This window comes from Macrotis lagotis, chromosome 2 (assembly GCF_037893015.1).
Source record: "Macrotis lagotis isolate mMagLag1 chromosome 2, bilby.v1.9.chrom.fasta, whole genome shotgun sequence".
NCBI classification, from domain to species: domain Eukaryota; kingdom Metazoa; phylum Chordata; class Mammalia; order Peramelemorphia; family Peramelidae; genus Macrotis; species Macrotis lagotis.
Genome location: NC_133659.1, coordinates 274,292,263 through 274,307,307, shown reverse-complemented (window position 1 = coordinate 274,307,307; position 15,045 = coordinate 274,292,263). Strand labels below are relative to the sequence as shown.

Genomic DNA, 15,045 nt, shown 5'->3' with positions numbered 1-15,045 from the left:
CCAAATATATCATATTTTGAGCATAACAGGAAATCAGAATCTTAATCTGGAAGCTTTTCCTAGAATTATAAAGGGATGTTCAAAAAATGTTTAAGTTCTACATTTAGGAAAGAAAATCTTAAGTTAGAAAAATTACCAGGTATGCTTTTTGAGTAAACTTTTTTGAGTAAGCTTTATGTATACATATATATATATATATATATATATATATATATATATATACATATTTGTCATTAAGTATTGCTCTGTGGCAAAATAGAACCTTGAAATTTCTTCATTCCCTTTGCTTTCTGAAAAGCCAGCAGCATTTTGAAGGGAACGTTTGTTTCCTCCTCATGTTAAGATATAAGCATTTAGGGGCGGCTAGGAGGCACAGTGGATAAAGCACCGGCCTTGGAGTCAGGAGTACCTGGGTTCAAATCCGGTCTCAGACACTTAATAATTACCTAGCTGTGTGGCCTTGGGCAAGCTACTTGACCCCATCTGCCTTGCAAAAAAAAAAAAAACCTAAAAAAAAGATATAAGCATTTGACCCATTCTTATGGCTCAGATTTTTTACATTTTTTTTTCTTGTCTCCTGAATTTGTATTGCAGTGATTCTACCCAACCTTTTCCTTTTCTTTGAGGATACTTGAAAGTTCTCTATTCTGTATAGATCCTTTTTATACCCTCTAGGATTACATTCAGTTTTGCAAAATGAATTATTTCTTCATTCTAAGCCTTCTTAAATCTGTATTTTGGAATATTTTAAGATTTTTTTGGTAACTTATGCTAATTGCAATGCAGTCTTGTGGTTCCTTGGAACTTGGATTGTTTCTTTCTGTTTCTTTGTCTTATTCTTTTTGTGACCTTGAAATTCTAGATTTCGTTTTTGATTTTTCTAGACTTTCTCTCAGGAAGTGACTGCTGGATTCTCAATTTCTACTTTATGATTTTTTTTCCTCTTTTAAAAAAATATTCAGTTTAAACTTAGATACAAAATGAGAAAAAAGTATTTCTATGTACATTACAGAACATAGAGGATTCAATATAAAATCATCAATTTATATTTCAGCCTATTAACTTTTTAAAAAATTATGCAATAATATTACCCATTTTTTGCAGTTATCAGCTTTTCTGTGCTTTTTTCTAAATTTTCTTTTGTTCTCTATTATATTCTTTTTAAATTTTATGCATCTTTCTCCATCTTGCCCCAGAGCTACAATTAAATAACAAATACATACACATGTACCTATATACACACATCTATACACATACACATATATATAGATGTGTGTATATAGATTGATGTGTATACACCTATACATAAAATATACATATATATATATATATACACACATATATGTGTGTGTGTGTGTGTGTGTGTGTGTGTGTGTGTTAAACTATTCTGGACATACTTTCAATTTATAAGTTCTTTCTCTGGAGGTGGGTAACATCTTCCTTCATCAGTACTGTTTTTCTTAAGCTCATCATTTCTTATAAGCAATAGTTTTCTATCACAGTCATATTTTACAATATGTTAAGTGAATTGCCAATTGAAGGACATCCAATATTTAACAAATCTGATATTTGTAAGATATCCCAAAACTATTTTACTTGACATTTGTCTTAACAACAATGATTTAGAGCAGGGCTCTCCAAAATGCGGCCCCATGTAGGTTTACTAAATACTTTAGAAAACAAAGCTTAGCTACTGCAGAGCTCTCACTAAAATGGCAAATCAAAATATATTGTCTATTTTTTCAATAAAAACTTTTAAAAGTAAAGTTGAACAGCCCTGATTTAGAGCATTTTTTAATGTAACTATATAGGTGGGTTTTTTTTTGCAAGGCAATAGGGTTAAGTGACTTGCCCAGTGTCACACAGCTAGGTAATTATTAAGTGTCTGAGGTTTGATTTGAACTCAGGTCCTCCTGACTCCAGGGCTGGTGCTCTTATCCACTGTGCCACCTAGCTGCCCCTATACATTTTTGATTTCATCATTGAAAAATTACCTGCATATCCTTTGACCATTTGTCATTTGAGGAATGACATATTCTAATGAATTTGACAAAAATCTTTATATATTTGAGAAATGAGTCCTTTATCTGAGACTGTCTATGAAAATCTCAGTTTTATACTTCTTTTCTGATCTTGGCTTACTTTGGTTTTATTTGTATAAGAACTTTTTAATGTAATATAATCACAACATCCATTTTATACCTCACATACCCTCTAGTTTTAATAGATTTGGGGTAGTTTTCTATCTATCCATAACCTGTTTTCTAAGTTAGTTCTTTTGATGGTAGAGACTTTGTGTCTTATTCTATTTTTTGCCAACCTCTTGACTTTACTATTCACTGTCTCATGGAGTTACTGACATATAATTCCTCCATTCTGTTTTTTTAGTGTATCTCTCATTGGCCTTATATTTTCTGCCCATTATGCTTTAAACCATTGTGAAATTATCATTGTTTTGTAGTAGGTATTGTTTTTGTCTGCTGTTAGGTAGAAGACTGTCTGACTTCTCTCCTTATGCAGGGCCAGAAATAAGTTATGATATCAACCCCCCAAGGTACCAACTAAAGAAGCTGTTTAGAATTTTTTATCTTTATTATCTTCCTGCTTTTTGTAAGTCAGAAGTTATTAGATTTCTATAGTAAGAGTGAATTCCATCTTTCTCCCAGTCTTCCTCCTATCCCTCTCATCTCTATCCCACTCCCTTCAATGTATAGCATTTTGGCTGTCATTAATGCTTTGTTTCAGCAGTTCTTGACTTAATATTTTGTCAAGTGTATTTCAATATTGCTTTCTTTTGCAGTCCTATACATTTTATATTAAAAATATAAAAACATTGTTTTGAGGAGCTTCATAGACTTCACCAAACTGCCAAAGGGGACCATAGTGCTAAAAAGTTTTATGGGAATTCTGTTGTCTTTTAAGAAAAATGAGATAGCAGTAAAGTTTATGCACAGCAGGGAAGGACTCTTCATTTCAAGGGAGGACTAGAAAAATCTTGACAAGTGATAGCTGCTGAATGCTGCTGTCCAGCTCTCTGGGTGCTAATTATCAGGTGGGAGGACTTGTAATCAGATCCAACAAAAGAGTGTAAATAGGTGCAGAATATTTGTCTAAAACTAAGGTTAGCTAAGGTATAATTATCAGATTTTGGATAGGTAGTTTCTTTGACAGTTAAAGTTATTTGGGAAGCTGTCAAAATAGGTTTTGCCTTAGATTGCTAGTAAACATCAATTTTCTATTTGCTTTACTAGCAGAATAAATGATAAGGCATCCCATTAACTGGTTCAAAATATAATATAATTTTGTAGTTTTATTAGGAAAGCAGCTCTAAAAAAGCAAATATAGAGAGAGTTTTAAATAAAAAGGCAGTGGTAGTTGATTTTATGCTAAATGTTTTGATACATTGAAGAATTATAGTTTATATCTCAGTAAAATCTGTTTCTAGGGAGCCTTTCTTATGAAGTGCAAGCTTATAGTAAGGTCATTTTAATCTCTAATTGATTCATTAGTATTAACATTTGATGGTGTCTTTGGAACATGGTACTTGAGAGAATAGCTTTCCTTATGAATTTTTAATTATGGTTGAAACAAAAGGTGGACTAGATATACCTCTAAAAGTATCTGTTAAAATACAATGTTCTGTTTTAATATTTGCTTTAGAAGTGTACAAAGCTTCATAGGGAAAGAATAGGGAGATGTGGGTAAAAGTGGAGGGATTTAAAACATAATGGCTGTGAAGTAAGCCTTCAGTTCTTCAAATGAGAAGAGAAATTGATTTCATTACTGTATTCTGAATCCCCAAGTAATGACTGCTGTTTTGTGTTTCTAAGGCAGCAAGCAGCAATTCAATTGAAAGTGTGATCAAATGTGAAATAGAAGGGAGAAGCCTTTCCAGTTTATCAGTTCATTTGAAAAAAGCAGCAGCATGGCTTAATGCCTTTTTCCATCCATCTCTCTATTCTTCTCTCTGTTTATTGCTGATTTGACAGTCTTCTGGTCCTTCTCCTTTGCTGTTGTGTATTTGTCCTTTGTTTGTACTACACTAGAACATAAAAGGCTGCCGTTGCTACCCCCTGCTGTTCTAACTAGCCTCCAGTGTGAGCATATATCTTAAACAGAGCTTCTAAGCCATGAAAGAGAAGAGTCCACAGCTACGTAGGTTTACTTCCTGTACTGGGGTTTCGTCTCTTATATTTCCTCCACAAATTGATGGCCGAAAGCTTGTCCGGAATGCTTCATTTGGAGGATACAATGAACTTTCCCCTGCATTGCCAGGTTTGTTTTATCTTGAATTTTTTGTCTTATTAGGCAGATTCTTGGTACTTAAATAGCCAAGTATTTTGACTTTATAAATAGCTTTCCTTTTTAGAAAAATTTGTAGTGAAGGATTCTGTTTCAGAAACAGAAATAAAACTTTTTTCATTTATTCTTTCTCTATCATTTCTGAAATTTGTCAGGAGAGTTTGAAAACTTTGAATTCAGTGTATCAGAGGTTTTGAGTGCTTAAAACAACATAGTTTTTCTTAAATATAAACATAAATGTAATGGCCCTTAACTGGTAAAATTAAAACATTCTATGGATTCTAAAATTGCATCAAAGGATTTTGGAAAGTAGTTATATTCAATCTACTTATTCAACTTGCAATTATAAAAAAACTTGCATTCTAAACAGTCTTTAAATAATATCTGAGCATCAGCTAGAATGAACAGTGTTGTCATTATTACCTTAAGCTTTGAAATTATTTTCCCTTGACTATTTTCTAAATATTGAATAGCATGTGAACCTCTTATCTCCATTAAGAGTAGAAACTAGTATTTTTAGAATGAACACTAACAGTTTTCAGGATTTAAGATACAAAGAGAAATTGATCTTTGTTATTGAAGAAGTTTCTATTGCCATTAACTGTTACAACAATTAGGGTTTTTGTTTCTCCTTGTATATAATGTTTAAGAACAGAATCATGAATAGATTTTTCTTTTACATACTGCCAATAATTGCATTTATTTCTTAAAAAATTTGTATCATTATGAAGTAAAATTTACATATGCTTTAATATTCATCTGAAAAATATAAGAATTCAAATTTGTCGTTTTTATGTTTTTGTTTGTTTTATTGAAATATAAGTTGTGTATTTGTTTTGATTTTGATTTTATATGATATTCTTGAGCCTTGCTGATATACACACCCATATAATGTGCATATCCTTAATTATTTTAACCTTGTGAAAGTCTCGTGTAGTTTATTTACAGAGATAATTATTTTCAAATTGTGACTTTTACTTGACAGGCAAGAAAGTAATTAGACCTTCGAAGCTGAGTATGTATATTACACAAAACTTTAGACAGATGAAATAAACTGGCCTCAATATCTGGGTAGTATAGTACACCTACTGACATGTTTTTCAGCCTCTGGTTTTTATTTATTTATTAGTCCGCTAAATGTCCCAGTGAACTTATATTTGCTTTTTTACTTAAACATATCTGAAATAGTAAATTTCACAGTGCCTTTCTTACCTTAAAGTAACCTTGAAAAATTTAGCGTTTTTGTATTTCTCAAAGTACTTAATGTAATAATTTAATTAGTAATCATTAATAATAATCTTTAATATCTATGGGCTTTTACAAAGAAAGCTTAGTTCTATGACTGTTTCCCTTTTTCTTGAACAACAAGCTTAGCCTTCATGCTATGCTTCTACTGTGAATGAGATTTGTCAACATAAAAAGACAGTAGCTCCCAGTAGTCACAAAATGTGAAATTTAGTTAAAATGGATTTTTTTTTCCTTAGTAGTTTTGCAATAACTCTTTTTTGTCCAGTCTTCCTTCTCCACAGGTATGACTAGGAGAGCTTTTTAAGTAAAGGTCCAAAGACTGGATGACATGAATATAATCACAGTGTAAAACTAGAAAAGGTGGGAAATACTGGCATTTTCTTAGTTTAAGATATAGTAACAGTTATATAGGATCAAATGGTTTTAATAGAAATGTAAGTGAGTAGTGTTTTGTTTTTGCTTTTAATCAGTGCTTGTACTAGAAGGAAAAAAATAATGGAGAATGTTTTCCCTCTCTTTGTTCTTAATGGAAAGAAAGGACATTTAGCATAGTTTTTTTTAATCCACCGAGAAGCAGTGAAATCAAATTAAGCCTTTTTAAAAAAAAATACATGTTGCATTTCCCTTACCTTCCCACAACTTTTAAAAAATCTTAAATCTTAAGCCAAAAGTCACCTGTGAGTTCCCTTAGATAGTGGTAGTTGTGCTGAAGTGGAAAGTTGAGACTTTGTAGTCTCAAGGCCTGGGGCTAAGTTTGTCTCCTGTTTATTGGGCAAATCACTCAGCTTTACAAAACCTCATTTGTCAAAGGGGTGGTAATGATTAAATGTGGTAATGATTAAATGAGGTAATACATAGAAAATGCTTTATATATTTCAAGCACTCCAGATCTGTCAGCACTTGGTATATTTTCAGTGTTAAAAAGACTTCTTAAATTATTCCCATAAAACTAGAATGGAAGAGGATTTATAGGTAGATACAGTAAACAGGAAGAATGACACATGGCAGTCTGGTATTAAGGAGATAGAAAAATGAAAAGGCATGAAAAGTTAAATGGATTCATTTTCTTAAGGCAAAAGAGTATATAATATGTTTTGTTTACATTATCACCTTTGAAAGGGTGTTTTTATATCAAGTGTTATGACCAGTTTTGGTTTTTTGGTCAGTAGAAGATTAACTTTGTCATTGTAGTTGAAAATCTTATTTAAATGTGTTGGTATGCTTGCCAGCCTTATTCAGTAGGAAATACTTGATGTCAATGAAAAGAGGAAAATAAGGAATTAATAGATAGAAAATTTAAAATCCCATAACAGACTAATTCCACTTAGTGGCAGGGATGGTAGTTGGCTTCCAGATCTCATTCCTTAGCAATATAGTGGGATAGGAATGAGTATAGATGTTAGAATTAGGAGAATCTGGTTTTGATTTTTTTCTTTGCCTTGTTTACTGCCTTTTTTGACCCTTTGAGTGGTCTTGTTACTTTTCTGGTCTTCAGATTTTCACTTGGTTAAACTAGATAGTGTCTGAGATCTTCCCAACTCCATCCTAAAGATAAATTTTGGATTATTGAATGTTTTATAGTGCCATTATCTTCTGAAAGTTGTTTATTATTTACTATATTTCTTAGATATAAGAGATTGATTTGAATGAGTATGGTCCTAAGATGTAACTGAAACATATGACTGAATGTGATCACCTGTTTTCTTGTAAATTGGTTCTTTCTTTTTAAAAATGGCATGTTTGAATAAATTTTGATTACTTGACAGTTTGAGTTATTTTAATTATGGTTAGTTGAGGCTTTATTACCTCATTTATTTCAAGTAACTAGGATTCCCCAAATCCTAGTTAAATGAATAGTGCAAAATCCCTATTTTTTTTTTGCATTGTTAGTAGGGTAATCTTAATTTTATCCCAGTAATGCTGATCTAGGCAGAGTCTGGATATATGCACATAAATGGAAATAAAAAAAATGTATACCCCTGCTTTCTTTCAAGAAGCAGCTTAAATTTCATCTTCAGCATGAAGCCTTTCTTAATTTCCCCAGGTACTTAGACTTGTGTCCTTCATCAGCCTTTCATCTATTCTTTATCTTTTAATTAACTATTTATTTACATTTTGTCCTTCCTCTGCCCTTAGAATTAAAAACTAGATTGTAAAATCCTTAAAAGTGGGCAATGGTCTGTTTTTGTATTTCTTTGCATCTCTGATACTTCATATTTCAAGTGCTTGTTGACTGAAATAAAGCCTATTGTTGACTAATTTTAAATGCTTAGGGAGATTAGAAATGTGAAGGTGAAATAGGGACAAGTCTTGAATGCTATAGACATAAATTTAATAGTTTTTTGGCCAAAAATAGGGAAGAAGTGGGTCGAACAGAACCAGAGATGGCAGGGGGAATTGGCTAATGAGAAAAGTAAGCCAGATAAGTGCTTTGTACATAGTAAGCACTTAATCTTGAAGACATTGAGAGTATAGTTTAATGAAAGTATCATTAAATATTTGATGATGGTGGGGTGACTACAATTTGTTCATTATGTTCAAACTTTAGTCAGGAATTAATATTTTATTCAAAGGGAGAACTTTTGTTGGATTCTGAGTTAGAAAACTAGCATCAAACCAATAAGGAGAAATTCTTACTGTAAGATTTTTGTAGAATAGATTTAAGGTCTAGGGTTTGTGCCTGAATTTGAAGGTAGTTTGAGGACAAGGTCCTGAACTAAGACTGGTGGTGAGGTATTGAAGACTTTACATTGGGGTAGTTTAGGCTGCAGCTCAAGAACACTGGAGTCATGGGGAGATTAGATTGAAACGTGGGATTGTTCTCAGAGAGCATTTCATTAATAGTGCTGCTGTCCACTGACACAAGTAGTATATGATGTGTCTAAATCTAAACTAACCAAGGTTTTCATTCCATGTTCAGTAATCATTCCTTCTGATTTCTGATGATTTGCTTTTTGTGGAATAGGAAAAGTTAGAAAACCACAGAATCAACTTGGTGTTTTCATAACTCAGAGCTTTTGTTTCCATTTATGAAGTTCTTGATTTACAAGGAGGAAAAGTTTCCTTCACATTTATCAAAAATCAAAAACCCCCAAACCACTCTTCCTTTTCCCCCCTGTTATTTGAAAGATCAAAGATTTACATGTTTGAATAACTTTGTTATTACACCCTTTGTCCAATGCACTGATTAATCCAAAGTAATTTCAGGTAAATTTTGTTTAATTCTCAGTGTTGTAATTTATATAGTTAAAAGATTGACTGTAAATAAAACATTATATAAACATTAACTTTTTTGATTTATCCATATCATTTTTATTATAACTATCATGATACAAAAATAAAAGTAACAAATTTCTAAAAGAGGCAAATTCTTTTGGTTTGGAGACAACACAGACTTAATTTTATTTTTACAAAACAATAGTTCTTTAGAAATCTGTTCAGCTACAAAATAAATCAATGTCTGACTCCAGAGCTTTATATTAGTTCATTTTATATTGTATCTCTATTATATTTGATGATAGTAAGAGATCAAATTATACCTCGTTATCATCTAAATCAAATATCCATGCATTTTGACTAGCTATATCAGTGTAATTTGTAAATCTAGTCTTTACTTTTTCTTTTTGTTCTGGTCTATAGAAAAACTTAAATTAGTATCATAAGAGTCTGTACTACTCACTGATAACAACCTGCATCTCTGATAAACATTTTTATAGATCTTGTGTACCAATAGGAAGAGAATAGGACTTGGAGTCAAGAAACTTGAGTTTGTTTGTTTCTTTTCTGTGAATTAATAAGCATTTGACCACAGGAAAATTATGAGCCTCAGTTTTATCATCTACAAAATGGGGACAATGATACCCTTTTTGTCTGTTGTACAGGGTAATATGAAGTGAGATAATGCATAAAAATATTTTAGAAAGTCTAGAGTAGTTTTATGTACTCCACTGTCTACCTGTTAATTTATGTGAATATTTTTTATTTCATTGGGATTTTCAAGGAGCAGTTTTTAAATACTTTAATTAGAGGATTTTAATCAGGGTTTTGATGTAGAGAATTTATTGCCTAAGCTCAAAATTCTTGTTACAAAACAGTCTTTATGTGATTGAAACACCTTTTTTGTATAATTAATGATTATTGGTCCATTAAATAAAGTCTTTTTTTTTGGTTTTTGCAAGACAATGGGGGTAAAGTGACTTGCCCAAGGTCATTATTATAGGTAATTATTAAATGTCTTATGTTGGATTTGAACTCAGGTCCTCCTGACTCCAGGGCTGGTGCCACCTTTGCCCCAAAATAGAATCTTCTGAGTTTTATGTAATATATATATATATATATATATATATATATATATATATATATATATACACACACACACACACACACACACACACACATACACATACATACATATACATATATATGTGTATATAAATATTATATATATATATATATATATATATATATATATATATATATATATATATATATATAATGATTAAAGAAACCCCAAGAAATGACCTGATAAAGCTCCTGTGGCTCACAGCAGGTGCCATAGGATGTAACTTCCTTTTTCAGGTAGGCATGCTTGTGAAAACTTCAGGGATAGAATTGCGGAAGTATCCAATATCAGCCTTTTTAACAGTTCTTTGATTTGGAGTATGTAGGTATAGAAGGTTTATTTTTCTGGATGACCTTATTTCTGGGCTTGAATTTTGAGCTCCAAATCAAAGCATGATCATATTTTAAGTGAATAGCTTCATTGGGTTTTAAAATGATTAGAAATTTGAATGCTTTGAGAGACTCTTTAGTCTCTATTTTTCCAGTCTTCTTTTTTTCAAGGCAATGTGGTTAAGTGGCTTGTCCAAGGCCACACGGCTAGGTAATTATTAAGTGTCTGAGGTCAGATTTGAACCCAGGTACTCCTGACTCCCAGGCCGGTGCTCTATTCACTGCACCACCTAGCCGCCCCTAGTCTCTATTTTTGAATAGAAAATCTTTTAATTTATGCCTGTACAGAATATCTTTGAAGCACCTTACCATTGATAATTAATGTATTGAAATTCTCATCACAATACATTTATTGTAATAAACTGTGAATATTCCTAATCTGAATATCTAAGAATTTCTTATAATTATTTCACTTAATGGTCTAGTCTTAGACTGATTTAGAGTAAAGTTTTATCTTCCTAGAAATTCTATCTTTAAGATTCTATTTTTTTCATTTATCAAAGAACAAGATTCAGCAGTTAAAATGAAATAATTTTTCTTTTTCATGCAGGAAAAGAGGAATTACTCCTTCTCTCCCTTTCCCTTTCATGATATAGAATTGCTCCTTCTCTCCCTTTCCCCATCATGATATAAAAGTTATTTAATAAAGTCTAGGGTATAACATAAGAAGGAAAGTGATATTTCAGCAAATGAAAACCAAGTTTTATATAGAACATGTTTTCTTATTTACCTACTAGAAATTACTTTAAAATGTCTACTACTATTTTGTGGTATTATTCCATTAGTTAATTGTTCCTAAATCCATGGAATTTTCTTTGCAAAGATACTAGAGTAGTTTGCCATTTCCTTCTCCAATGTCCCCCCATTTTCAGATGAGAACTGAGGTAAATAGGGATTAAGTGACTTGCCCAGGAGATCATACAGCTGATAAGTGTTTGAGGACAGATTTGAATGCAGATCTTCCTGACTCAACCTGGTGCTCTATCCACTGTATCACCTAGCTGCCCACGACTACTACTTCTTGGGTTTTTTGTTTTTTAAATAAACTGCTTGTGATTAGTTTTGCATGTGCTCTCTATCTAGGTAGACCCAGAGAAAATAAATAGAAAAAGGAGTCAGTATTATTTTTACTTAAAAAAACCCCCAAAACAACAAAACTAACAAACTTCTGTAAAACATGTTCCTTTTTATTCTTGCTAAGTAGATCTTGACCTTAATGCTGCTCTAATTACAGTTTTGTGGCATTATTTATTTGCCTGTTGTTTTTAGCACATGTTATTTGTTTATTATATATTCCCATTTGTCCAATCTGCTGATGATTTGCTTTCTTTTGGATCTTAAAAAAATCATCATTTCTAGCTAGCTTTCCCAAGATATACTAGTAATCCTAGAAATATTTTGATTTAATGGTTTATTTCTTAAACTGAGTCAAAATAATTACTTTAATCTCTATAAATATAATGTGGGAATTTCCATGTTGGAACTCAACTCCAAAATTTTCAGAGAGAAAGAGTGGAGAACAAAGCAGTTGATCAAAATTCACCCACATATCAGATTTATAATATATATACATATATATACATACATATATATATATATATATATATATATATATATATATATATATATATATATATATAGTCTTCCACAAACATACCCACTACTGCTCAAGCTGGAAGGTTTCAGCATGTTCTAGAAGTTTTAATGTTGATTTTAAGCTTTAATCACTTAAAATACATGCTAAACTTTTGGGATACTCTCTATTATATGTTATTTAGGACCAATTTTGTTCATTATAATTACATAGCATTTGGATTTTTGTTGTTGTTTTTTGTTTGTTCTTTTATATTTATTTTGTTTTAAGATTATATAATATGTAATTTTCCTGCTTCTGCTTACTTCACTTTTAATAAATTCATGTAAATTGTCCCATTTCTCAGAATTGTCTTGCAATGCAATGAATATGAGCCTTTTTGTTAATATCTTCTTAAAAGGTATATGGAAGTATTATCTTAGTATTGGAATGTTTGGATATGGACATTTTAATAATTTTCTTTTCCTAATTCTAGGTCAGCTGGGTGATGCAGGATAGAGCACCTGCCCTAAGTCAGACTTTGACATTTACTAGCTCTGTGATCTCGGGCAAGTCATTTAACTTTGACTGATCCAGGGCCATTGCCAGTTGTACTGATTTATATCTGGCCATTGGACCCAGATGACTCTGGAGGAGAAAGTGAGACTGCTATCTTAGGATAGTACTCCCTTACTCAAATCCAATTCAATGCTTGTCATGGTATCACCTCCTTGTTGTCATGGTCATCTTTGAGAATGAAGGATAAACATTATCATTACATAATTCTGAATCTCTTTCAAGAATGGTATACAAGTTCCCATGATCTGTCAATAATGCAATGGCCTCTTTTCCACAATTTTTTCAGTATTGAATGCCAATCTTTTGTCATCTTTATCACTTGGTGTTTTAATTTCTCCTTTTCTTTTTAGAAGTAATTTGTAGCATTCTCTTTTTTGTGGGGCAGTGATGGTAAAATGACTTGTTCAGGGTCACACAGCAAGTAAGTATCAATATGAATTTGAACTCAGGTCTTCCTGACTCTAAGTCTGGTACTCTATCCACTGTGCTACATAGGTGCCCTCAATTTGTAGCATTCTTTCACATAATTGTTAATAGTTTGTAAGTCCCTTTTGATCATGTCTCTTCAGAGAATGATTTTATAAAGACCTTTCTAATATAGATGCTCTTCCAATAATATTGCTTGCTAGTAATGGAATACACAACCTTTTAGAGAAAGTAAACTCATAAACCACACAGAGAGAGACATGGAAGGACACTGATACAACATATCCAGCTATAATTTATGAATGTGACTTTATAGACTATTAATTGTATACAGTGAGTGGAATAAGAGCTCATCCAAAAGCTGTATAATTGGAAAAGGAGCTGGGCTTTTTATATATCAAGCATAAGGAAGGAAAGGTGAACTATATAGTGAATATGTTGATATTCTTACAAGAAGATGCTGACACATTAGGTGTATCCACTTTGGAGGATTTCCAAGGATCAGAGAGGGAAAGCAGGGATGGATTGTAAACTGCATTATTAGAGATAAATTATAGACTTAAAATATACTTCCCTAATCTTCTATTCAAAGAATCTCCATTACACTGTGCTCAACAAAGGGTTGCCCTTATTCTGCTTGTAGATCATGATTTAGAGCAACACATTCCATTCTTGAGTACTTGTGATTGTTATTATTAGGAAGATTTTCTTACCATCAGTCTGCCTCTTTTCAACTTCCACTCATTGCTCCTGTTTCTACCCTCTGGGGCCAAACAGAATAAGTCTTTTCTCTGTGACAGTCTGTTACATATTTGAATATGGTTCTGGTCCCTGTGCATTTTCTCTTCGTGAATCCTTAATTTCTTTAAACAGTCCTCATATGACTTGTACTCAAAGTTCTTTATCAACTGGATTATCCTTTTAGATAAAGTACTTCTTAAACTTTGGTGTCTTGAAATAAAATCAATACTCAAAATGTACTTTGACCAGGAAAGAGGACAGCATGACCGCAACATCTATTCTTGGAAGCTGTCTCAATACAGATCAGAATCAGAATAGCTTTTTGGATTTAAGATTAAGTTTATAATCCACCAAAATTTCCAGATCCTTTTTTTCTGAAAAATTTCTGTTTAATCTTTCCTTTCCCATTCATCCTGTCCTCACAAATTTGATGTTTTGAATCCAAGTATAAAATGTTACATTTGTGCCTTTGAAATTTCATCTTAGATTTCCTTCCAGGGGTCTAACTTGCTAGGATCTCTTCCTCCGTATTCCCTGTCCCTTTCAGCTTCATGCAGTTTAGATCAATATCTACCAAAGGAAAATGTCATGAATAAAAAAAGTTCTTAAGTTATTAAGCTCTCATATGTTTAATTTTTCCCCAATACACCTGGCTCCTTGTGTGTGTGTGTATAAAACACAAACATTAGAATTTGTATCATATCTGTTTCTAATTAGAAGAGAATTAGAACTTGCATGATTTATAGCATACTTTAGTAGATTCATGATCTCACTGATATATGTGCATTCCCTTATTTGGTACAGATTTCAAACTGTGCTCTCTTCTTCTGTGTGATTCTTGTCTAGAGCCTTCCATGTTTGTCTCATAGAGGATCTACATAGTACTTGAAGCATCTTGGCTGTTCATCTGCTGGTGCTGACTCTTGTTTGTCTTAAAACATTCTTTAATTGCATCTTGGTGTTAGGCTGTCAGCATCATAAATCCTTAAAATTTTTAACATCATGCTGCAGACTACTTTTGTGCATAACATTGTTCATTGTTTTGTTCTTATATGCATCATGTTGGTTGTGTGTGACATCTTAAAAGTTGGAAAAGTTGTACGAATGTAATAAATTCCAGACCAGACATGAAAATTACCCAAGGGACTCAGCTCTCTTTAATTGCAGAATTTGGTTTTTTTGAGGGCTGTTAATTTTTGAATCTTCAAACAACATTAACAACAACAACAACAAAATCCTAAGAATTTCATGGATGCTTTAGTCTTTGGTGAACTGACCCTGAAGCATTCTTTCATTTTTTTTTGTGCCTTTGGACCTTTTGGACATAGATAAAAGTAAATTAGGATAGGTAGCCATGAATGGCTTGCAGTCATTTGACAGGGTATTCAAATTGATAAGTTCATGGATGTGTGGGAATATATTAGATTTTATCTTAATAAATGATT

General features: G+C 32.1%; 1 protein-coding gene across 3 annotated transcripts in view; it reads left to right on the top strand.

The window, feature by feature from the left end:
- The window catches only part of LOC141514973 (oxysterol-binding protein-related protein 8-like), a 70,321-nt gene that overhangs the window by 23,949 nt on the left and 31,327 nt on the right, over positions 1-15,045 (top strand). The window contains exon 1 of one of the 3 annotated variants that reach the window (XR_012476171.1): positions 245-4,275. The exons of the other annotated variants lie outside the window; for them this stretch is intronic. The gene's annotated coding sequence lies outside the window, so the exon portion shown is untranslated. Of the gene's footprint in view, positions 1-244; positions 4,276-15,045 lie in introns of those variants that run through there. 3 annotated transcript variants of the gene reach the window in all.